At 49.8% G+C, this 24,827-nt stretch overlaps 1 long non-coding RNA gene across 1 annotated transcript; it reads left to right on the top strand.

Moving 5' to 3' along the window:
* Nucleotides 1-141: 141 nt before the first annotated feature.
* On the top strand, nt 142-24,491 carry LOC126072778 (uncharacterized). The gene is made up of 4 exons (XR_007516570.1): nt 142-1,248; nt 20,542-20,656; nt 22,417-22,453; nt 22,924-24,491. It is a non-coding gene; the product is annotated as an uncharacterized LOC126072778 (long non-coding RNA).
* The last annotated feature ends 336 nt before the right edge of the window (nt 24,492-24,827 follow it).

Below are 24,827 nucleotides of genomic sequence, written 5' to 3'. Positions count from 1 at the left end.
AGAGTGGGAGGGCAGATCTCAGGGCTAGAGGCCTTGGGTGGGTGGAGGGGTAGACATACACACATACACACACCTGCACACGTACAGCCTGAGGCCTTCAATGCAGAAATAGTGAGAGGCTAAGAGAAGGCATGGGTGAGAGAAGAAAAAAGAGAGTAGTGCCCAGTTTGTATACAGATTCCAACCCACTCAGAGACTACTAACATGCACAGGGACATATTGGACACACACAGACTCACAAAATCAAACTGACAGGCACATACATACATACACACATGTGGACACAGGCACAGAGATGCCCATAGACATAATGACATCCAGGCAATCAGACACACGCATACACAGAAACACAGTAATCAAGTGACCAAAACACCAACACACAGATACACCCACAGACATTTCGAACAGAGGATAAACAGGCACTGACCAGCTAATAGGGTCAAACACATAAACACACTGACACACAAACAGAAACCCTGCATGCTAACACCAGCAACTCTCATATGAACTCAGTTCATTCCAGCTAGTGTTTTCAGGCCTGCTTTGTGAAAGGCAGAGACCCAGACCCACATACAGAGTCCCCCACATGCATATACATCACCACAAGGAAACACAACTCACCAAACTTTTATTGATTGCCTACAGTGCACAAGGCAGGCAGTCACTGGCACAGGCAAAGACACACCCAGGAGCCCAACATGTGATGAGGCAAGGTCCCTGAAGGACCACGGGCCCTGACATGCCCCACCCACACCCACACAAGTACCCACAGCACAAACACACACTGGCCCAGGGTGTGGGCAGAGCTGAGACTCCTCCCTGCCCACAAGCTCTGATTAGCAGCAGACCCGCCCTGAGGTCAGAGGGCCCTAGTGGCCTCTGGGCCAGGGCCAGATAAAGCCATACCCATGTATGGCCTGGACTGCACCCCTAACCCTCAGCCCAAGGAAGGAAATAGCACCAGCTCTGTCCTGGGAGGTCCTCCACCACCACTGCCATGACTGAGGGAGAAGATACAACCCAAGATACAGCCATCCCCAGGGGCCCCCTGTTTGAAGGAAAAGACAACTCTGTCCTCTGGAGTCCCTAGACTGACAGAGGAGGCACAGCCCTGCCCAGATGAGTCCCTAGACTGATAGAGGCCATATCTCCTCCAGCAACTCTTGCATGAACACAGTCCAGGCGGCTCTGGATACCACAGACACATGTGGCAGCTCCTGGTGGGTTCCTGAGGGCTTCCTGAAAGAGGTGAGCCTGGGGCCTGGCTTTGGAGCCAAAGAGGAAAGGGGGGAGGGTGTCCTGAGGAGGGCCTTCTTTTCTTCCCCATACCAGGCCGTCTCATCCAGTAGTTCCTCCTCCCCCCAGGGCCCAAGGGGCCGCCTGGGGCCCCACAGTCCCATCAGCCCAAGCAGTGAGCAGAAGGAGGAGAGCAGATATTTTTAGCTTCTCTGCCACTGACATTTCACAGCAGGCGACCTGGGGTGAAGCTGAGTGAGTGCTGAAGGCTGGGAGAAGCAGACAGCGCCTTCCCGCCCCCATGCACATGTACACACAACTGTGCACGTACACGACCACGTCCTCCAACACTTGCAATGCTCACGTAAGTAGCCCAGCTTCAGGTATACAATCACACACCTCAACACACACATGCACCTGTGCACACACTTGGTTCATATGCCACTTATGCCTTAAACCTCACACACCTAGACACATAAAATATTCATCCACTCACACACCCAGGCACACACATATGCCAACCGCACAATTCATACATAGCTAACTGTGCACACAGTCATTCACCATTCATTCAAGAAACAACATATTTCTTGGGCACCGTTCTAGCACCAGGGATACCGTGAGGAAAATAGACACAAATTCCAGCCCTCAAAGAGCTTACATTCTGGTGGGGCAAGTTAGACAATAAACAGAATAGGTGCCTCAGGACCCACATACACAACGACATGTGAAAACAGCTCCCTAATGTTCTCTGCCCCACAATACACACAACTGTACACACAATTCATAGTCAAGACTCTTACAGGCAACTCCACAGATGGACCTCAGAGCCATCACAGACATAATGCGCACACAGCTGCACACATATGCTATTACACACACCTCACACATAAATACTCATGCAATTCGAACATACACATGCCTAAATCCAGCCACACACATACATAGCACTATATATCTGTATACATTTTAACTACTTACCCACCCAGAATACAGCCTTCACAAGAACACATAAGTACAGTTTCACACAATTCTTCCCGTTTTGACACACACAAACACATGGACACACCATCCTTTCAGGGTAAAATCTCTCTCTGCCGACCACAGACACACACGTACACATATTCCCAGAGTCCTCTCTCCCCAGTGAAGTCCTAGCCTGTTTCTCACAGGTTCACAGGTGTACGTGCACAGTCCTCGCACACTCACAACTTCACAGACACACCCAACTCCCATGCTCCAAAAAGGCCACACACCTTAAGGCAACACATACCCCGGATTACACCCACCCTGCTCACCCCAAAGCCCCCTCCTTCCTTTTCCTATGAGGTCAGTGTGGTTACAGCACACCACACTGGCACTCAGAATGCTGCTTCAGGGTTTGTGGGCTGATTCCAGGTCCTAGAGAAGCCCTGGGACCCCTTTCCCTTGGGGAGGGGGCAGGACTCCCTCAGAGTTCAGAGTTTGCCCCAGGTGCCCAGCCTGGAGGTGGAGGTGAAGGAAGGTGCTGGCCAGACCTGCCCTGATCCCTTCCTTTGCTCTCCTTCCCTCCTTCCTCTCTTCTTAAGTTTCTTTCTGTCTATTTCTCCATCTCCCCATCCCACCCCCACCTCCCCAGTGGCCCTTGGCCCAGAACCAAGCCCTTCCTCGTCTTCTCTTCCGGGTTCTGCTGCTCTAGAGGGTATTTGAGGCCCTTGTGACTCGCAGACAGACTAACAGGCAAACAGACATACCACTTGGGACCAAATTAAGAACAAGCAAGAGGTAATTTTCATATTCTGAAGGCCCAGGAGGGAGAAAGCTAAATGGGCCAAGAGAAGGCAGAACTGATTGGCCCTTGAGCCAGTGTGCACAGCAGACAGCTGGGAGAAGGAGCCCTGCATTCTAGTCCTAGCTCTGCTGTGTGACCCTAGGTCAGTTGCTACCCATCTCTGAGCCTCTTTTGTCTCTGTACAAAGAGGAAGGTGCAGTCGGTGATTTTGAGGCAATGAGATTCTCAAGGACATTTCAGCAGTTGTACAAACAACAGGGATAGGGGCTGAGAGTCTTGGGAGCCTGGTTAAAGCAATCAAAGCCCCTCCCCAGAGGCCTTGCTCCCTTGAGCTTCCTCCACCTCCCAGCCTGGTCTCTAGTCTGGGTTGCACCAGCAGCCAGCAGCACCCCCTGCCCCCCAGCACATAAAAACACATGTGCTTCCCCAGCCTCAGGCACCTACTGTGCCCTCTCTGGACCTCAGCCTCCCTGCTTGTGCATTTAGGGGCTCACATTTGGGCACTGTGCCCATGAACCAGTCTATGTGTGCACTGTCTGTCTGTCTGTCCTTCTGCCAGCAGCCTTCAGGCGCCAGGAGGGGAGGCAGCAGTCGGGGAGGTGGGGGTGGGGAAGGAGTTAGCACTGACAAGTTCCAATGTCTGGCTTTCCCTCCTGGAAACCCCAAGCTAGGGCTGGCTCCCCCTTCCCTTCCTGTCTCTCTCGCTCAAGCACGTCCCCTCTAAGAGCCCCTCTCTGCAGACACCCCCAATGGAACCAAGCCCAGATTTGCTGCCAAGAAGGCCGACATTTCTTAGAGTTGCCACGTTAAAGGGGCCTGCACAGGCACGCAGTCAAACCCCCCTCCATGTCCCCCTCCTGTGCACATTCAGACGACCCAAAACACACAAAGACACGGTTGGACACAGCGGCCACCTGTGCACACAGGAGGTAGCACATGGAGTGCATCTGACCCTGGGCTCACAGACAAGTACAAACACAGCCATGTCCGCCCTCCCTCTTCCTATGCTCAGCTCACCACAGACTCTGAAGCACAGTCTTCGGCACACGGTGTTCACAGACACGCACAAACACAGTCACACGCAAGGCCACGCCAAACAGAACAAGTGCAGACCCGTCACACAATGTCCCCTGTCTAGCACCACCACCACCCCACTCCATGTAGATGTAAACACAGGAACACAGTGCATGTCCCTTCGGTCCCCTTGCACACGCGGTCAAGCAAATACAGTCACTACGGTGTTCCCTGCAGCACCAGAGATAACCACACTTACAAAAGTCTCTGGGTACAGAGACACAACGTGCCTGCCCCGTGGATATTTGGCCTAGCCCAGGCGGTCACACAGTATCTTCCTGGGCACGAAATCACAGCATTCCCTTATGCACACATAATCACTGTCCCTTGTGTGCACACAGACAAGCTCAGGCTCAAGCTCAGTTATATCATTATCCTCTTGTACACAATACCAAGTTCACAGGGGGTCCGCCAGCACACACAGGCATTCACAAACCCAGGCACACATACTGACACTTTTGTGCACACACAGATTCCATGTCACTGACAGTCTACTTCTATGTGCACATACTGCTAAACCCAGCATCTTTCTGTACAGTGACACGAGCTCCAAACTCAGGACACGCACAGCTTTCCCTTGTGTTTACACAAACACACAATGGCCCCTGTGTGTGCACCAACCAGCACAAACTGTCACACACAGTATCACCTGTGCATATTGAGGCAAACACAGACTCACAAATTGCCCCAACACTCTCCTCCAGGCACACACATATGTGTGCATGCTCCCATGGACAGACCCAGCTATCTGAATCTCACACACAAACACCCCGGGTCTCTTGGTCCCTGGCAGGTGAGGGTGGGAAGGTTGGAGGTTGGCTCAGCCCTTGTTCCCTCCCTCTGCCGGCTGGCTCATTCCTTCCCCGTCTGGCGGAGTCAGCCAGCCCAGCCCCGGCTCCGGCTCCAGCTCCGGCAGCCCTGGCTGTTCTGGGCAAACTCTTGGCGGGTTGATCTCGGCTGATGCCGCATCAGGAGCAGCAGCAGCAGCAGCAGGAACGAGAAGGCTGCGGGCGGCTGCCAACGTGGCAGACGGCGGGCAGGGCGGCAGGAAGGAAGCTGGGCCCGTTCTGCGCCCACTCACTGGGGGAGACAAAACCCAGGGGGCTGGATGAGCAAGAGAGGCAGCTGGGCAGGGAGACCTCATGTCCAGTCTGGGCTCCGGGCCCACGTTGGCCCCAGACTCACTGTGTGACCTTGGGTAACTAGCTCCCCATCTCTGGTCCTGTTTCCTCCTTCAGCAAGTGAACAGTCTGGACTGGATGCTTCCTCCAGCTCCAAAACCTTGTATCCAACTCAGAGCAGGGAACTCACAGGAAAGAGATATGGATTCAGGCTGTGGCCTTGGGCTGGTCCTGTCCCCTCTCCAAGTCTCAGCCTTTCAGCTGAGCAATAAAAATTCCTCATATCTGTACAGCTACCACCATTGATGAAATGGTCCTCACTCAACAAAGGTAGCACCATTTTACAGATAAGAAAACCCAGGTTCAGAGAGTGAGTGGCAGAGCTGGGACAGGAATTCAGGGCTTCTGATATAGTCTCTAAAATCACTGTGGCCTCCTTCATCTTCCAGTCATCCCATGCCCCTGCTGGTACCGACTGCCCCTCAGAGTCCCCCCCATCCTGAGCCCAACCACAGCCACCTGGTTCTGCCCTGGGGAGTCAGGGTGCAAAGGCCAGACAGGCCTCCCACCAGCATTCCAGCTGCCACTGGGAACACAGCTGTCAGCAGGGCAGAGAGAGCCAAAAGCCGCCTCCCAAGCAGGCCCACATAATTGGTACATTGTCAGCTCAAAAATGGAGCTGCTGTGGGATCTGAGCAAGCCACAGCCCTTTCTGGGCCTCAGTTTCTTCATCTGGCTGTAGAATCAGTGGATAGAGCTAAATGATTTCCAGGGCCCTTTCAGCTTGGACAGTTGCCTAGGGAGTGAGCAAGGAAAAACACAGTGCGGGGAGGCAGCTGTGTCGAGGTTCCTGGCCAGCCACGGGTGTGCCTCGGGTCGCTGGGCCTAGGGAATCAGACCCCTGCCTCACCTGTAGACTGGGGTTACACCTGGGTCCTCTCTGAAGCCATGCAAAGGGAAGGGACTTGGGGGGTGTTAGCAGGATGGATGGATGGATGGATGGACAACAAATGGATAAACAAAAGTATGAAGGAGAGGAAGGAAGAGAGGCCCTTAGCCAGGGCTCCAGGGGCTGAGCAACCCCTAGAAGGAAAAAGAACAAAAGGCAGAGAGGCTCCCCCTACCCACCTGCTTTATTTATTGGACAAACTTCTGATGCCCACTCTGCCCGGCCCTGAGCTACACATGGGGAATCCACTCTATCCCTATAGGGCTCAGTCTGTGGGGAGACAAATATGGGATGACAATTACAGGATGGTGGTAAATGCTGTGGGTCAGTCCATCGTGGAAAAGGCACCCAACTTGTCTGTGGGGTGGGGGGGGAGGTGAAGAAAGGCTTCCTGGAGGAGGAATGACAGTCATTGAGATCAGTCTTCTAGGATGAATCAGAATTCGTCTGGTGGACTGTACAGGCTCACGCGTGTGTGTGCGCACGTGTATGCATGTTTTTATGTGCAATTGTTACCCCATTTTACAGATGGGAAAATCAACACCCGGAGGTAGAGAGACAGAGCCAGGTCTTGCACCCAGGCCTTCCTGACTGCAAACCCAGTGTTTTTTGCTATGCCATGCTGCCTCCTGAAGGAGTGAATTGCTAATGGTGGCAGACGTAGTGACAGTGAACTGGGGGCAGAGGTTCTGGACAGATGGTTCCCAATCGGGCCACTGCCTCAGGCTAGCAGAGCAGAGGGTTGTCAGGGCAGGCAAGCGCCCCCCTCCACTCTGCTCATGTGTGGGATGCGGGCAGGTCCCCTCCCGACTCTCCTCGGCATCCCCCTCCAGCCCTTTGGCCCTGCCTGGGTGACCTGCATGAGCTCAGCTTCCCAGCATCCCTGCGGAGGAGTCACCCAGGCAGAGGCAGCCTCTGCCCTCACTGCTTGGCAGTGCCAAAGGAGGCGGGGCACGAAGGGGTGGGGGAGACTCCCAGCCACTGGCCTCCCTCCTGTCCCCCAACTTGGGTGCCCCTGGGTTTGCTGCTGAGGCCCAGGCTGGGATGGGGCAGTGCGGAGCTGGGGAATGCTGGTCAGGCCCGTCCCTTGTTGCTGCAGCCTTGTTGAGCTGCCATTAACAAGTGGCCGGAGGTTGCCGTGTCTCCATGGAGACCAGACAGTCAGTGCAGCTCCGGGGTGAGGGCCGTGATTAGTGAGTGTCAGCTTTGCCAGCCCTGCTCTTCCCACAGCCCGCCGCTGGGATCAGAGACAACAGGCCTGGCTGGGGGTGGGAAGAGATGGGAAGGGGGCTCAGGGCCCTCACAGGCAGGGGGGCTCACAGGCCCAGACCAGGTGCTGCGTCTTTATCTCCCCTAGTGGCTACTCAATCCTGTCCCCTATTCCCTCTCCCCGCCGGCCCCCACAAAATCCTGCCTACCCTCTTCAATCCATCTTCTACACGGGGTGAGTTTTCTAAAACACAGGTTAAATCCTGACACTGCCTTCCTTAAGAACTTTTCCATAGCTCCCCATACCCTTGAGGATAGGAGTCAAATTTCTTAATCATGGCATTCAAGGCCTTCATTCATTCATATGATGCCAACTATGTGCCAGGGAGCCTGCCAGATATATACGGTTAATAAAACAAGTGCCATCCCTCCCTTCATGGACCATCCAATCTAGTAAGGAAGATAAACTATAAACAAAATACAAATCAATGGATATACAAATCATAATAAGGCCTGGGAAGAAAATGAAGAGAGTGTACTGGAGGCAAATAATTTTTGGCATGGGGGGGGATGTGGCAACCTCTCTAAGGTGGTCAGGCTGGCTGCTCTGAGGAGGCAACATTTTGACAGAGTCACAAACATTGATAAGGCTCCACCAGTGGCCAGATGGAGGGAAGAACATTCCAGGCAGAAGGAATGGCCTGTGCCAGGCTCCAGTCACCTGCCATGGGAAGGCTCTGCCCTGCTCCTTCCTCTGCCCTACCCTGCCTCCCACCCCAACCATCACTTTCCCATGATTCCTATCACTTGGTTATCCCAGTGAGAAACCTCTGAGTCATCTGTGCTCACCTCCCATCATTCCTGTATCCTGTCAATTCTATCACTGTCATAGATTGAATTGTGTCCCCCTAAAATATGTGTGAACTTGGTTAGGCCATGATTCCCAGTATTGTGTGGTTGTCCTTCATTTTATGATTGTAATTTTATGTAAAGGAGGATTAGGGGTTGCATCCCTGGTCCAATGTAAAGGGAGTTTCCCTGGAGTGTGGCCTGCACCTCCTTTTACCTTACAAGAGATAAAAGGAAAGGGAAGCAAGCAGAGAGGGGGGACCTCATGCCATGAAGAAAGAAGCACCGGGAGTACAGCACATCCTTTGGACCCAGGGTTCCTAGGAGGAGAAGGTTCTAGTCCAGGAGAAGACTGACGAGAAGGACCTTCCTCCAGAGCTTACAGAGAGAGAGAAAAAAAACTTCTCTTTGTTAAAGCCATCCACTTGTGATATTTCTGTTACAGCAGCACTAGATGACTAAGACAGTTACCATCTCTTCCCTGCCATCCCAGCCAAAAGACCAAGCCCATTGCCATCAAGTCAATTCTGATTCATAGAGACCCCATGTATTTCAGAGTAGAACTGTGCTCTTCAGGGTTTTTAATGGCTGTAATTTTATGGAAGTAGATTGCCAGGCCTTTCTGCCATGGTGCCGCTGGGTGAATTTGAACTGTCAGTCTTTTGGTAAGCTGAAAAAACTCATTGCCGTTGAGTCAGTTCTGACTCATAACGACCCTCGAGTGCCAACTGTTTGCACCACCCAGTTCCCATCATTTTTGCTGGGACTATGGCACCAGCCCCCTAACCGTTTTATGCACTCTGTCGCTAGTTCATTCCTTCAGCCAGTCACAGATTGAGGGCCCTGTATAGGCAGAGTACTGTGCTGGCCCATGTGGAGACAGCCATGAGCAGGAATCAGAGGGTCTCCTCGGCAGAGTCTAGTTCTGTTACAGAAACAGATGAATACGCAAGTACAGAGAAGGGGCAGAAGAACCTAATCTAAGGTGGGATGTCTAGGAGGGCTTCCAGAAGGAAGTTCTGGCTAAGATGAGATCTGAAGGAGGACAAAGAATTAACCAGGCAAAGGGAGGAGGAAAAAGTTCCAAGAGCATGAGGAAAGGTGGGAAGGAAGAGAGGTCACAGCCTGATCCAGAGTCTGGTAGGGAACCAGTGGAGGATTTTAGCCCACAGGAAGCATGATCAGATTTGCTCCCTGACATCCAAGCTCTCCCCTTCTGGTTCACTCTCCACATTACAGTTAGAATCATCTTTCTAAAATAGGCACAATCATGTCCCTTCTCAGCTCTTAAAATCCTGCTCTGTCTCCCTAGTTCTTTAAAGTCTAAACTCAGCAGCAAGGCACTCAGGCCCTTCAAGTCTCATTTCCTACCACCCCTCCCAGCTGACTCTGCTCAGCCGCACCCAAATAGGGCATATCCTTCCACATCTCTGGGCCTTAGTTCACATCGTGCATTCCTCGTGAAGGGGCCTCCCCCACATCTCCAGGTGAGTTCTTCATGCTTCAGAGCCCAGTACAGACACCACCTCTTCCTAGAAGCCCCTCCTGACCCCTGTTCCCTAGCAAGAATAAGTTTCTCCTTTATGCTCCCATTATGCCTAAATTGTTGTTGTTGTTAGCTGCCGTCAGGTTGGCCCCCGACTCGTGATGACCCCATGCACAAGGGAACAAAAAACAGTCATATGCCATCCCCATGATTGGCTGAGGATCAGACCATTGTGAAAATTCATAAGGTTTTATATTTATTTATAATTTTTTGTTGTTATTGTTGAAATCCATAGGGTTTTCACTGGCTAATTTTTGGAAGTAGATCACCAGGCCTGTCTTCCTAGTCCATCTTCACCTAGAAGATCTACTGAAACTGGTTCAGCATCATAGCAACATGAAAGCCATCACTGACAGACATGTAGTAGCTCCACTTGGTTGGGATTCAAATTCAGGTCTCTCACATAGAAGGCAAAAATTTGACCACTGAACAACCAATGTCCCCCACACTTAAATCATGGATAGCTAATACTCATTGGGGGCCCTGGTGGCGCAGTGGTTAAGAGCTCAACTGCTAACCAAAAGGTCAGCAGTTCGAATTCACCAGCAGCTCCTTGGAAATCCTATTGGGCAGAAGAAGTACTCTGTTCTAAACCCCTGTCACGGTAGAGTTGATTCCCACTCATAGCAACCCTGTAGGACAGAGTAGAACTACCGCATAGAGTTTCCAAGGAGTGGCTGGTGGATTCAAAATGACAACTTTTTTGGTTAGCAGCTGTAGTTCTTAACCACTGCATCACCAGGGCTCCACTCTGTTCTGTAGGGTTGCTGTGAGTCGGAATCAACTCGACGGCAACGAGTTTGGTTTTGGGTTTTAATACTCATTGAATGCTTTTTTCTATGTACTAGGCTTTATATAAGCATTTCTTTTTTTTTTATTGTGCTTTAGGTGAAAGTTTACAGAGCAAATTAGTTTCTCATTAAACAATTAACACACATATTGGTTTGTGATATTGGTTGCCAACCCCATGGTGTGTCAACACTCTCCCCTTCTCGACCTCGGGTTCCCCATTTCCATTCATCCAGCTTTCCTGTTCCTTCCTGCCTTCTCATCTTTGCTTTTCGGCTGGTGTGCCCATTTAGTCTCGTATACATGGTTAACCTATGTGTGTAACTTCAGGAATGACTTCAGTAGTGAGTTAAAAGAGTGTCTGGGGGCCATACTCTCAGCTTTCTCCTGTCTCTGTAGCATTTCATATTCGTGATTTTATTTAATCCTCATGACTATCTTATCAGGAAGTATCTTATCATCATCTCCATTTTATTCATGTGAAACAGGCTCAGAAAGGTTAAGTGACGGGCCCAGGTACCAAAGGTAATATGTGACAGACCTGAGATTTGAACCCAGGCAGTCTGTTGCCATAGTTCACATGCTTAATCCCTATTCTTACGCTAGTAAGATTTTCTAGCCATGTATCTGCCTCCCAAGGAGACCTGGTGGTACAATGGTTAAGCACTTGGCTGTTAACCAAAAGGTTAGTAGTTTGAACCCACTAGCCCATCCACGGGAGAAAGACGTGGCAGTTAGCTTCTGTAAAAATTTACAGCCTTGGAAACCCTATGGGGCACTTCTACTCTGTCATATAGGGTCACTATGAGTTGGAATAGACTCAGTGGCAATGGGTTTGGGTTTATCTGCGTCCCTCAACAGACTACAGCACATGGAGGACAAGGTCCAAATCTGATTCATCCAGGGCCGCCTGGGCCCAGTCTGTGGCTCGACATGAAAAAAAACAAAAAGGGTGTGCAAATGTGTGTGAAATGAATAAATAACTTTAGCTAGAACCCTATAAGGTTCTACCCAGTAAAAACTCGACGGCACTGGGTTTTTACTGGGTGGAACCTTATAAGAGGGTTGAAAGATGGGTTCAGGGCAGGTTTCTGAGGGTGAATTAAACCCTATCTTGAGTGGGTCTGGTCACTGTCCTGGGACAGACACTATTCCTGGTCTAGTGCCTGGCTCCAGGCCAGATCTGACAAGGATCTGTTGGTGACCTTGAGATTCCCACCCTTGGCAAGAGCAATTCTTGTGGATCTGACAGCTTTGAATCTCAGCTCTCCCCTGAGGTACAGCATTGTGAACCTGAGCAAGTGACTTCAGCTCGTTGAGCCTCAGTTTCTTGATCTTCAAAATAAGCTCAATAGTTCCTGCCTTTCAGGGTTGTTGTGAAAATAATGATAGCCATTCTTACTATTTCTCCAGTGTCTACTATGTGCTATGCCAAGCTTTGTCACTTATTCTTACTCAGTACCATCCTTAACCCAGGTAACCAGGGCCCCACTCTAGGTGCCTGTATTTTAGAAGGCTCACTCTATCGCTCCTCCACTGGGCCTTTCCCCAGGTAGTAAGGGTTCAAAGAGGCCAAGGGGACTTGCCTACCTAGAGCCCAGCCCAACCCCTTGTAGACCACCTCTGAGTACGCAGGATCTTAGAATCTTCTAAGCCAGCTTCCAAGGCCTGGGTGGGCCTCTTTTCTAGTCCAAACCACACTGCCGGAGTAGATTCCTAGGCCTGAGGAGTGGCCAAGGGGCAGCTGTTTACTGGGGGTGGGTGAACAGAGCTTGAACATGCAGTGATGGGGGAGGGAGGAGGATGTAGGAAGAGAAGGGCCTCTGGTCTACTCTTATTAGGGACCAGCTTACCCTTACTAATCTTCCCAAATGCCCTGAAAGTCGAAATTATTCATCCCATTTTAAAGATAAAGAAACTGAGGATCAGACTAGAGAAGTAACTCTAAAACTTGTTCATATTACTGACATTTGAGATGGCAGCGCTTTATGTCTGTTGTCTCATTTAATCCCTACAACAACTCTAGAATATAAATAATATTATTATCCCGCTTTATAGATAAGGAAGCTGAGGCACAGAAAGGTTAAGGGACTTGCCTAAGGTCACATGGCTCCTAAGTGGAAGAGCTGGGAGTTGAACGCTAAACTCTGCTGCCTGTTTTCCCTGACATGGTTATAACTCAGTTCCTTAGCCCCTCTGCCTCAGTCATCTGCCTGAAGAATGGGATACAGTTAAGGTGCTCTGGGTGCACTCTGGAAACCCTGCTGGTGTAGTGGTTAAGTGCTAAGGCTGCTAACCAAAAGGTCTGCAGTTTGAATCCACCAGGCCCTCCTTGGAAACTCTATGGGGCAGTTCCACTCTGTCCTATAGGGTTGCTATGAGTTGGAATTGACTTGGCGGCAATGGGTTTTTATGGGTGCCCTCTAGTTGTAAGGCCAGAAACAGGCAGAAATGTGATCCATGCTAAAGGGGTCTGGGTGTGTCAAGTGGAAGGACCGGGACTGGGGCCATACCCTGCCCCTAGCTCTCTGTCCTGCAGCCCCATGACAGCCAGGTAGGGCCCTGGGGACTGCTCAGAGAGAGGTCCCTCTGGCCTGAGCTCACGACAATGTCCTCCTTCCTATACTGTGGCCTGAGAAGATGGCGCCTTCCCAGGGCTAAGGCAGGACTGCACCCCGCTCCCCTCCAAAGCCCAGCTGTGAGGCAGCTGCCCAAGCTCCCACCAGCCCCGCCTCTCCTACTCCCCGGGCCAAGCTACTGCTCTGTGGTCACCTGGACCCAATTTCCTCCTTCCTGCCTCCTCCCATCTCTGGGAAGCACCCCTTGACTGCTCTGCCAGTTTCCAAAGGCTTCTCCCCCAGGAAGCCATCCCTGCCTGCCCTCCACCTCCACCCCCGGGGTCTCCTACCCCGACTTGGCCAGATCTCCACCCCCCTCCCTTCAGCCCCACACGTAGCGAATCACTTGGACCATTAGCCCATTTTCCATTTGGTTCCTGGCTGAACATTGGGTCCCCCTGGCCAGACTGCGAGTTCCCTTCCCCAGGGCGGTTATCACTTAGTATGCTTCCCTCTCCCCCCACAGTGCCTGGCAGGGAGAAGCCCAGAACCAGAGCTGCCCCCACTCCAGGAAGTGAACCTTGGTGCTTAGGGGCCTACAGCCAGCATGGCTGTTCTTCAAGTTTCTGAGGTCAGCCTACCGCTCATTTGATAGGTGAAGAAACTCAGGAGGCTCAGGGAGGGGAAGAGACTTGCCTGAGGTCACCCAGAGGTGGGCCAGGACTCAAATCCAGGTCTTCTGACTGTCTGGTCCAGGCTTCTGACACTGTACGTAGAATAAATTTCTAATCTCAGGTCCTCATTTTCACACAGGAAACCAAAGTGGTTCCCGACAATGGAGTGCTAGAACCCCGGGGGTTAATTATGCCCCAAATGGCATATCTGGAAAAGCCCCAAAGAGATTATTAGTCCAACCTTCCTCCATCTGCCTCCATTTCATAGACAGAGAAACTGACACCCAGAAAACAGAAGGGACCTTCTCAAGGTCACACACAACTGGGACTAGAGCTGAGACAGGATTGTAATTTACACATCAACAATTAAGCACCACCAATTTATTCATTCATTCGACAGAGCTATTTTGAGACTCTACTAATGTCAGGCTCTGTGTTGGGTGCCAGGAATATAAGGGTTAAAAAAAAAAGTCATAACTGTAAGAGACTTCTAGATGCTGCTTCTTGATCTGGGTACTGGTTACATGGGTGTGTTTACTTTGTGAAAATCCATTGAGCTGTACATTTTGGCATGTGTACTTTTTGTATGTATATTTCAGTAAAAAGTTTTTTTAAAAAAAGATAGTCACAAGCATTGAGGTCATGGAACTACAGTATAGTGGGGAGATGAGACATTAAACAAGTAATTATACAAATAATTATGATTGCAACGAGTGCTATAATAAAGTAGAGGGTGCTATGGGCTGTGGAGTGGGAGGATCTGATCTAACTTGGGAGTAGTCAAGGAAGGCTTCTCAAAGGAGGTAAGGTTTAAGCTGAGTGTAGAGAAAGAGCAGAAATTAAGAGTGGGAATGATTCTCAACCCCTTCCTCACATCAAGCACAAAAGATTATATCCAGATGAATCATGGACCTAAATGCAAAAATTAATACTATAAAGCTTCTAGAAGAAAACATATGGGAGTATCTTGGTGACACTGGGATAGGCAAAGATTTCTTAGAACATAAAAAGCACTAGCCATAAAACAAAATTAACAGGGGATGGGGAAAAGCATTCAAGACAGAGAAAACAGTATGTCTGAAGACCTAGCAGAGGAAAGGGACAAGGTATCTTTGAAGAACGAGAAAAGGCCAGAAAGAATGAAGGCAAGAGGAGAGTGAAGTGAGAGCAAGTCTAAAACCGCAGGCAGGGGCCAGACCATCTAGGGCTTTGTGGGTTGAATTAGGAGTTAGGACTTTATTCTGAGGGTACAGGCAGCCTGAGAAGGGGTTTTAGTACGGGGAGTGGCAGAAGTAGTGATTGAAGCAAAGGTTGGGGCTAATGTTACCTCAACCAGGGTTTGCAAAATCCAGTGTTACCTTCTTTGATGTACTCAGGATTGCAAGGTGTTGCCTACAAAGAAAGGAGAATAAAAGGAAACACCCCCCACCCTCCCTGCTCAGCAACAAGACAAGGCCAGGCTGAGATTCTGCTTCCCTGCAAATCAAGACATAGTTTTACAACTTGAAAAGTCACTTAATCCAGGTGCCAGGGTGAGGTGGGGCATTGCAGGCGGGGACTAGGGCTGTGAGGCCCTGTCCTGCCTGGCCCAGCCCTGGTCTTAGAGGAGCTGGAGTCTGCCAGCTCCCTCCCACCCCCCACTGCTGCTAAAGCCACACCTCACCCCTTCTCAGCACCTGGGCTTCCTCACCTCCCCTTCCCTTTCTCCCTTCCCTGGAGAGCTCAGGAGTCCCACAGGGAAGAAAGAGCCCAGAGGTCAGTTTTCTCCACCAACTCCCACACATGTACCAATATACCTATACGAGATCTGCGGTGGGACGTGGACAACCAGGTCCCAGCAGACCCCAGCTGACTCACTGCTCAGTCAGGCCCCCTCCCTGCCGGGCACTCAGGGAAAGGCACTGTAAGTAGTGACTGTCCAATCCAACCAACATTTACTGAGCACCTGCTGTGTGCCGCACACTGTGCTAGAGTTGAGGGTGTTGTCCCTGCTCTTTGGGAACTCTCAGGGTAGTGGGGGAAGGAGACCATATGCAATCAGCGATATTATAAGTGTTTTATAGAGGTGCAAAGTGCAATTGGGTATAGCAAGTGAGACTGATTTCACTTGGGGAAGGAAGTGTGCACAGCAAGGAGAATTTCCTATACGAGGTGACATTTGAGCTGGGCCATAAGACTGATAGTAAGGAATGCTCTTTATGATAAAGTATAAGACTTGTAGTGACTTTTGAGAGTGTCAGGTACTTTATATATTGATTTAATCCTCACAATGACTCTATGAAGTATTATAATTATGCCCATTTTCCAGACAGGGAATTGATTTGTTTCAAACTCCCATACAGGTAAGTGGCAGAGCCAGTACTTGAACCTAGGTCTATCAGCTTCTATGCTCCTAACTTCTATTACATAGAGTGGCTTGGGCAAAGGGCATGTGGAGGAGAGGGGCAGGAGGTGAGGCTGGAGGGGTGGGTAGGCAGGAATTACGTGGAGGAAGCATTGGTGAGGGCTTTCTCCAGAGAGCAATGGGGTGCCACGGCAGGTTCCTTAGTGAGGAAGGAGTGACAAGGGGTGACATCCATGATTAGCTTTCTGTATTCAGAGGCCCACCTTGAAGGAGGAGAAATCAAAGACAGAGAAACCTGCAGGAATTGCTATAAAAATCCAAGAGAACGATGGGGTAGAGGGATGGAGAGGAGGGGGTGCACTGGGGATATATTGAGTAGAACCTGGGGGCTGATTGATTTTTGGCAGATCAAGTGGAGAGAGGAGTCAAAGATGACGTCCGAGGCTTTTGGCCTACATGCTCCTGAAGGAAGCCCAATAATGGTCACTGGGGACCCCTTTTCCATGGCTCAGCCCCACACATGGCACCTACAAAACTCACTCCTAGAAGGGTCTTTATTCTCCTTTAAACATTCATCTACATTCATCACCTACCCTCCATATATGGATATATATTGTGTGCCAGATGATGTGCCGGGAGCCAGAGCTATATTAGGGAACAAGCCAAGCCTGCCTCATTAGCGATAATAATGGTGAGAGCTGGGGTCTGGATTTGACTCCTGGTTCTGCAACTACTTGTGGTAAGTCTTGGCTCAACCTCCTGGTTTGCTAACTTCCAGTGAGTTACTGAAGCTCTCATTGTCTCAGTTTTCTCATCTGTAAAATGGGGATAATAACAATACCTACCACATGGATTAAATGGGTTAATACATGTAAAGCCCCTGGAGCCAGGTAAGCATTCGGGGTTAGCCGTTATTACTACAGAGTTCACATTTTAGTGGGGAGACAGATCCAGTTACAAAATTAATTATGTAATTACAACAACAATAAATACCCTGAAGGAGCAGTACAGTCTGGAGGGTGAAGGAAAGCTTCGCAAAGCCAGGGGTGGTACCACTGAGCTGAGCTGAGCGAGCTGGGGCTGGCCAGCTAAAGCAGGAGGGAGGGAAGATATTCGAGGCAGAGGGGATGTGAGTAGGCAAATCCTCAGGTGGAAGGAGGTGCTGAAAGGTCAATGTTTCTGTAACTTTACCTCTTTGGGGCCTCAAAACAGCACTGAGAAGAAAAAGCAGGTCAGGCGATACTCTGCCCCCATTTTACAGAAAGGACAATAAGGTCCAGAGAGAAACAGCAACTTCACTGGTCGATGACGGAGCCTCCTGGTCAAGGCTCTACCCACTGATCCAGGGTCTGGAGGGGACAAGGTTGAGAAGAGGCCTTTGTCCCTCTGCCTGCTGGGGCGGGAGCAATGTGGGAGCTGAGGCTGCGGCTGGCCACCAGCAGCTGTGGCGGCCAGAGCTACATTCTTTCCCCTGCCAGCAAAGCAAGTCCAGGCTCATGGCAGGGGCCGAGAACTTTCTGTCTTTAAAAAAAAGTACGTTTTCGTCAACATTAAGCTGTGACTTCAAACAGACATAACTCCCAACTGGCCTCCCCAGCCCTGAGTCTTTCTGACTCCCCAGGGTAAGCCCCCAGGCAGCCAAATTTCTGGGAAAGGCAATGAGGCTTGGACCTGGTGTCCAAAGACTTTGTGGTGACTCTCGGCTCAGCCTCCTATTTGCTGTGTGACCTCAGGCAGGTACCAGCCCTCTCTGGGCCTGAGTGTCCTCTGCAAAACATGGGAGGGGAGGTGGGATAACCTAAAGTAGAGTAGGGGGCGTAGCAACTGGCTCCAGCCAGCTGCAGCAGCTTTGCTGCCCTCTGAGTTTGAGGCTCTGGGACCTTGGGGGTCCGGAAGCTGGGGACAGGCAGCCTTTCATCTCTGCTGGCCCAGGGTCACTGCAGGTTGGCAGGCCCCACATCCCGAGATCATGTTTCAGGCTGGAAGGGGCCTTCCTGTGACCTCAGCTGGCCAGCCCTGCCCCTGCCTCCCTCTTCCCCATTCTCACCAGAGGGAAGCAGGCAGCAACCCGCCCAAGGTCACCGGCCAGCAAGTGGCTGTCCTTCGGCCTGCCCTTCCCTCCCACCAGGGCCAGCCGCCTCCCACCTCCCACTGTAAAGCCTCAGGTCTCCTGGGCCATTAGGAATCTGCCAGGCGAGGCGTGGTCTTTTTCCTCTCTCTCGTTTCTTGGCTTGTTTTCCTGGTTCTCCAACAGCCGCCTCCTGCAAAAGCCTCCGGGTGCCTGTACAGGAATATTTTTCTTAAAAAAAAAAAAAAAGAGAGAGAAAATGTAGCCATAGTTTGGGTAAAAAAGCAACCAACTCCTTAATCCCTCCCTGTAACCTCTGGCTCCTCAGGCGGCTTGGCTCCAGCTGCTGGGAAGGAAGGCCTTGCTAGGGTGAGAGGCCTGCCTGGCTTGGCCCCCTAACCCACCCCGCTCCTCACCCGCCTCTGCTCTCCTTCAGGGTTTGGTCTGGCTTCTGGAGCCAGGAGAAGACAGGCTGCAAGGCCCAGCAGGGCTGAGACAGCATGGGGAGGGGCGACAGTGCTGAGGGGGTGGCTGGAGACTCTGCCCCTCTGCCCACTTGGCCACTTTCTAAGGAGGTTACAAGATCAGGATATTTCCCTTCTAACCCATCCTTTCTATTCCTACTTTCATTCCTTCATTCTTCGGTCTTATGAATCATTGGTCTCCCTACAGCCAGTTCCCTGCAAGTTCCCTGAAAGGCATCTCCCATCTCTACCCCATTGCCCAGCACAGGCCTTGGTATATATCATACATTTTCACACTCCAAGAAGGGGTGGCACTCCACATCTTCCCCTCTGCCACCCACCATTGCACTGAGAAACTCAGCTCCTGGGTCAGTGCCTGGCATATAGTAGGCACACGGAAAATGCTTTTTTGCATGCATGTGTATGTGCATGAATGAATGAATGAATGAATTCAAGCTATAAATAGGTCTTCAGAAATATTCAGAGTGATCTTGCAAAAGGGACATTTCATTATGACATATCCCTGTTAAAATCCTTCTTTGCCTCCCAATCACTTTCATAATCTAGTCCAAACCCCTCCATTCCCACCTCTCCGTATTCACTAAACCCCAAAAACCAAACCCATTGCCATCGAGTCAATTCCAACTTAGAGCAACCCTATAGGACAGAGTAGAACTGTCCCATATGGTTTCCAAGGAGCAGCTGGTAGATTTGAACTCCCAAACTTTTGGTTAGCAGCTGTAGCTCTTCACCACTGTGCCACCAGGACTCCCCCCTACTCACTAGCTTTCATTAAAAGATTTGCTTTTCCTTCAGTGCACCATCTTTTTTCTTCTGGGCCTTTGCAAATGAAACCGCCTCTCCCTGAGTGGTGCAAATGATTAACGCGCTTGCTGCTAACTGAAAGCTTGGTGGCTTGAGTCCATCTTTGGAAGAAAGGCCTGGTGATCTACTTCCAGAAAAAAATCAGCCATTGAAAACCCTATGGAGCACAGTTCTTCTCTGACACACATGGGGTCGCCCATGAGTCGGAATCAGCTCAAAGGCATCTGGTGGTTTACTGCCTGCCCCACCCTTCCCCACCTCTCACCTGACTGACTCCCTCTGACCTATCACATCACCCAATGAGCAAAGCAAGCAGGTGTTTAGGACACTAGCAAAGCAGAGGCACAAAAACATATTTTTGCAAATAATTTGACATTTGATAATTTAAGAAAAACATTGAAGTAGTGTTCATGAAAAAAAAACATTGAAGTAGTGTTCACGTTTATCAGAGTTCCATACTTTTTTTTATGGGTTAATATTATTTTTATGTTGAATTTATACATGGGCTGGGGTGACGGTAGGTGATATAATCTGGTTCTGATCTTTTCAATTCTCAGTGTAGACATCAGCTTCTCCAGGAAACCTTCACTGACCCCTCCAGGCAGGTTTTGATTTCTCCTTGGTATTCTCAAAGCCCCTCTGGATTTTTTCTTTAAAATCTACATTTTAGCTTTAGTTGTTGGTTCCCCTCCCTCACCCCAAGTCGGTAAACTTCCTGAGGGTCTAGTTAATATTTATCCGTTTCTATACCCAATGTGCCCAGTATAGGGCCTAATAGAACTGACCTCAGACATTTTGCTCTCGGCCTTTATTCATTTAGTCCCCTTTGCAGAGTCTGCCCTACACAACATATTCTATGTCCCACTTCATAACTGGGTTTGAGGAACTCCTACTCACCTTTCAAGACCCTACCCCAGTGGTCTCTCAGCTGTAAACAGGCCCCAGTGCCCCAGTTGAATTAAGCTCTGCTTTTCCACTAAGCTCTGCTTTTCTCGCTCACAGCTCCTGCTACAATGGTGCCTCCCTCTTTTATTGTAATTTTTATGTGTCTTCTCTCTCATCAGATTGGGAGCTGCTGGCGGGCAGGCACTGGGTCCCCAGTGCCCTGCACAGACCTGGCCAGAGCAGGCAACAATATGCAGTTGTCAAATACACAGATTGGAAGATGTCACAGAGGAGGTAAAATTCAGGCAGAATTTTGAAGGTGGGAGGATAAAGAATAACATGTACTTTGTGAGGACACAGAGTCACAGGACAGATAAAACCACATCATAATAACTATTGATGGCAACTGTCACTGAGCGCTCCACAGTGTGATACATAAGAGCACAGATTAAGCTTTACCTCTTACTGACTGTGTGACCTTGGGCAAGTAATATAATCTCTCTGTGCCTCAGTTTTCCTCATCTGTGAAATGGGGATAGTATCTAACTCGCTAGGAATTAAATAGGTTAATACATGCAAAGTGCTGAGACTGTGCCAGGCATACATGGGCACTGTGCTTGTTTGCTATCATTGTTATTATCTCCAGTGCTGAGCACTTCAGTCATGCCAGGCCCTTTCATCTGGCATCTCATTTAGTCCTCACAGCAGCCTGAAAGGCAGGGATTGTTGTCCCCTTTTACAAATAAATGAGGTTAAGCAGGTAAAGCAGTTTGCTAAGGTCCCTCACTGGGTAAGTGTCAAGAGTGGGATTTGAACCCAGGCCTCTCTGGCCCCACCACCCATGTTCCCTCACTGTGGCACCTGTCTGCAGGAGAAGCGGGAGGAGAGAAGATGGCTCCATGGGAAGGCAGGGAGGTTTCACCAAGCTGGGGCCGCAGGAGCAGAGCGGCAGGCGTTTTTCCAGAGCTTTCATTTCTGCCTGCCTCTTCTGAGCAGGTGAAAAACCCCACAGAGGGCCCTTCACTGAATCCTCCACCCACTCCTCCCCCTCCCTGCACTGCCTTGGCCCCCACGCTGGGAAGGGGGAGGTCAGGCATGCAGTGTGGGGCTGTAGGGAAGGGGAATGAGGAGGTGGGGGAGCATCATTCCAGATCCTTCCCCTCCAGCAACCCCCTCTTCCCCATCAAAGGCACTCCACTCTGGGAGGAGAGAGCATTCCAGGTGGAAGGAATGGCAAATGCAAAGGCTGTGGATTAAGGATGTGGAGGCGGGGAAAGCCTGTGAGCTTGGCTGGAACTGAGGTTCAGGGCCTCCTGGGATTGCTCAGTGGAGAAGAACTTGTTTGACGAGAGAGGAGAGAGAGAGGGAAAGGGAGAGAGAGAGAGAGAGAGGGAGAAGCAGTGGCCCCAGCAAGAGCTGAGGACGGCAGAGGGAGGGTAGTGGGGCCTGGAGATGTGCTCTCCACCCTCTCCCCCTCAGATAGGGTGGGTGTCAGGGTGATTCTTCCTGGTCCCTCTGTTTTGTTTCTTCCCCTGGAATGTCTTAGCCTACTGCTCTGCCATCTCTGTACCAGGCACTGGCTCATGGCCTTCCATGTATCCTTTTATTGTGTTTTCTCTCCAGCTATACAAGATCAGTATTATTCACTCCATTGTATAGATGAGGAGACTGAGACTCAGCAGGTTATATAACTTGCCCACGGTCATAGTGGGCCAAAAAGGCAGAGCTGGGACTAGAACTCAGGTCTGTTTCCAAAGATGGGCAATCTTGCGTGCTATACTGCCTTAGGCTGCTTTCCCGGAAGTGAGTGCCATTCCCATAGCAACACTGAAAGGCACTCTTGTGCAGACTGTACTTTATATTTTATGCAGGCCCTATTTCTTCTGTTCCTTACAGCAGCCCTGTAGGCAGAGCTGTTATCATCCCTATTTCATAGACAAGGCTCAGAGACGCTGTGTGACTTGGCCAAGGTTACAGAGCCATTAAGGGGCAAAGTTGGGATTCAGACCCAGTTCTGGTGACTCTAAATAAAGGCCTCTTGCTTTCTCTTTCAGAGGAAGAGGATCTGACCCCTGCTCCCATCAGCCTCAGGTGACAGGGGACAGGCAGGGGTTACTTTTTAGACTTGGTGGGAAAGAAACAGGGCTTGATCTTTGGAACCTGGGGACTTGATCTTGGTAGGGAGTGATTTTAGTACTCCAGGTGACACCTCTAACTCCTTGGATAGAAGAGAGAGGGCTTGCCCCTCAGGAGGAGCAATCCTTCTCAAGTTCCACGATTAGGTTTGAATCCCAGCTGTTCTGCTTCCAGACTGGGCCACTTCAGGAGAGTCACTTAATTTCTCTGTGCCTCCTTTACCTTGTTTGTAAAATGGGGATGATAGTAACAGGACCTAGTTTATAGAATTGTTGTGAGAAGTAAATGAGTTAATGCATGTAAAGCACTTAGCATATGCCTGGCACATAGTAAATACTCAATAAATGAGAGTGCTTAATATTACCATTTATGTACAAAACATCACCCCATCTGAAAATAACTTGTGTACCTTCATTGCCTAAAAGGAGAAGCCAAGACTCCTGTTGTCAGACAACCTTCAAGCAAAGCTCCAGAGTCTTAATTTCCAGTGCAAGTAGTAACTGCTATTATTAATAATTACTATATTATTAGAGTTAACATTCAATAAATGCTTACTATGTGCCCATGCTAAAAGCTTCACATTTGTTATCTTATTTAATCTTCGTATCTCTGGGAAATAGAAATAATTATAATCCCCATCTTATGGATAAGACAACTGTGGCTCAGATAGACTATGCCACCTGCCCAAGGTCACACAGCTAGAAGACTTACTTGGCTCCAAAGTTTCCTATGACAATTAGGATCATGTGACAACTCACCAAGTGCCTAGCTGCCTGCAACAGCTCTCTCCCAACACATCCGCTGGATATCCTGCCTCAGGCTCACCTCTGTCCGTGCTGGGAAGACCAAGCACCATTTACAGAGGGCCTTCCATGGGCCAGGACACCTTATACACATTTTGCATTGAATTTTCATCCCAACATTTTGGCCCTCTATCATTATCCTCATTTCTCAGAAATACAGCTGAGGCAAAGAGAGGTGCTTCATACACTCAGAGGTGGCAGAGCCAAGATTCAAACCCTGCCTCACAGCTTGTATTCTCCCAGGGACTATAGGTACAGATGCCCTTGGAGAACAGTCACACTTTCAAGGCCAGGTTCCCACCCCTGTAACACCCTCATTCTTTCAGCAATAACCACAATACTCCCATGGTAGCCCATAAGGCCTGTACGCTCTGCCTCCCTCCCCAGCGCCATCAACCATATTGGTCTAGATACCTTTTCTGTTGGCCCGTAACACTTCTCCCCAACTCCCTGCTGCCTGGTTCAGTCCTATTCATCCAACTCTCCCAAGACATCACCTCTTTAGAGAAACCTCCTCTGACTCCACCCTATCCCCTGATATTCACACTCATAAACACACTGTACTTTGCCTTCTTGTTCCTTATCATAGTTTCTAACTATATTCTGATTCCTGTGTTTTGATTTGTGTAATCATTTGTTCAATGGCTTTCTTCCTCACCAGACTCTAAGCTCCATGAGGGTCTAAGTCTGTTTCACTCACCATTGTAGCTGCAGTATTGGCAGGCTGCCCTGCATGTGGTGGGTGCTTAATAATATTCTGTCATGGACTGAGTTGTGTCCCCCGAAAATATGTGTATCAATTTGGCTAGACCATGATTCCCGCTACTGTGTGATTGTCCACCATTTTGTCACCTGATGTAATTTTCCTGTGTGTTGTAAATCCTATCACTATGATGTTAACAAGATGGATTAGTGGCAGTTATATTGATGAGATCTACAAGATTAGACTGTGTCTTGAGCCAATCTTGCAATATAAAAGTGAGAAACAAGCAGAGAGTCGTGGGGACCTCAAACCACCAAGAAACAAGAGCCAGGAGACTAGTGCATCCTTTGGACCTGAGGTTCCTGAGTGAGAAACTTCTCAAACGGGAAGATTGATGACAAGGACCTTCCTCCAGAGCTGACGGAGAGAGAAAGCCTTCCCCTGAAGCTGACGCCTACTAGACTGTGAGATAATAAATTTCTCTTTGTTAAAGCCATTCACTTGTGGTATTTCTGTTAGAGCAGCACTAGATAACCAGGGCATATTCTATGTAACGAATGAATGGCTACTGGGCACGTTACACACATTGCTCATTAATTCCATAATTAACTCATTTAATCCTCTGAACTGCCCTATTGTCCCATTTTAGCGAAGAGGTAGGTGAGGGCTGATCCAAAAAAAAAATCAAACCCATTGCTGTCAAGTTGATTCTAATTCATAGTGACTCTACAGGACAGAGTAGAACTTCCCCATAGAGCTTCCAAGGCTGAAATCTTTATGAAAGTAGACTGCCGTATTTTTCTTCCACAAAGCGGCTGGTGGG

This window comes from Elephas maximus, chromosome 3 (assembly GCF_024166365.1).
Source record: "Elephas maximus indicus isolate mEleMax1 chromosome 3, mEleMax1 primary haplotype, whole genome shotgun sequence".
NCBI classification, from domain to species: Eukaryota; Metazoa; Chordata; class Mammalia; order Proboscidea; family Elephantidae; genus Elephas; species Elephas maximus.
This window is presented reverse-complemented; position numbering and strand designations above follow the sequence as displayed.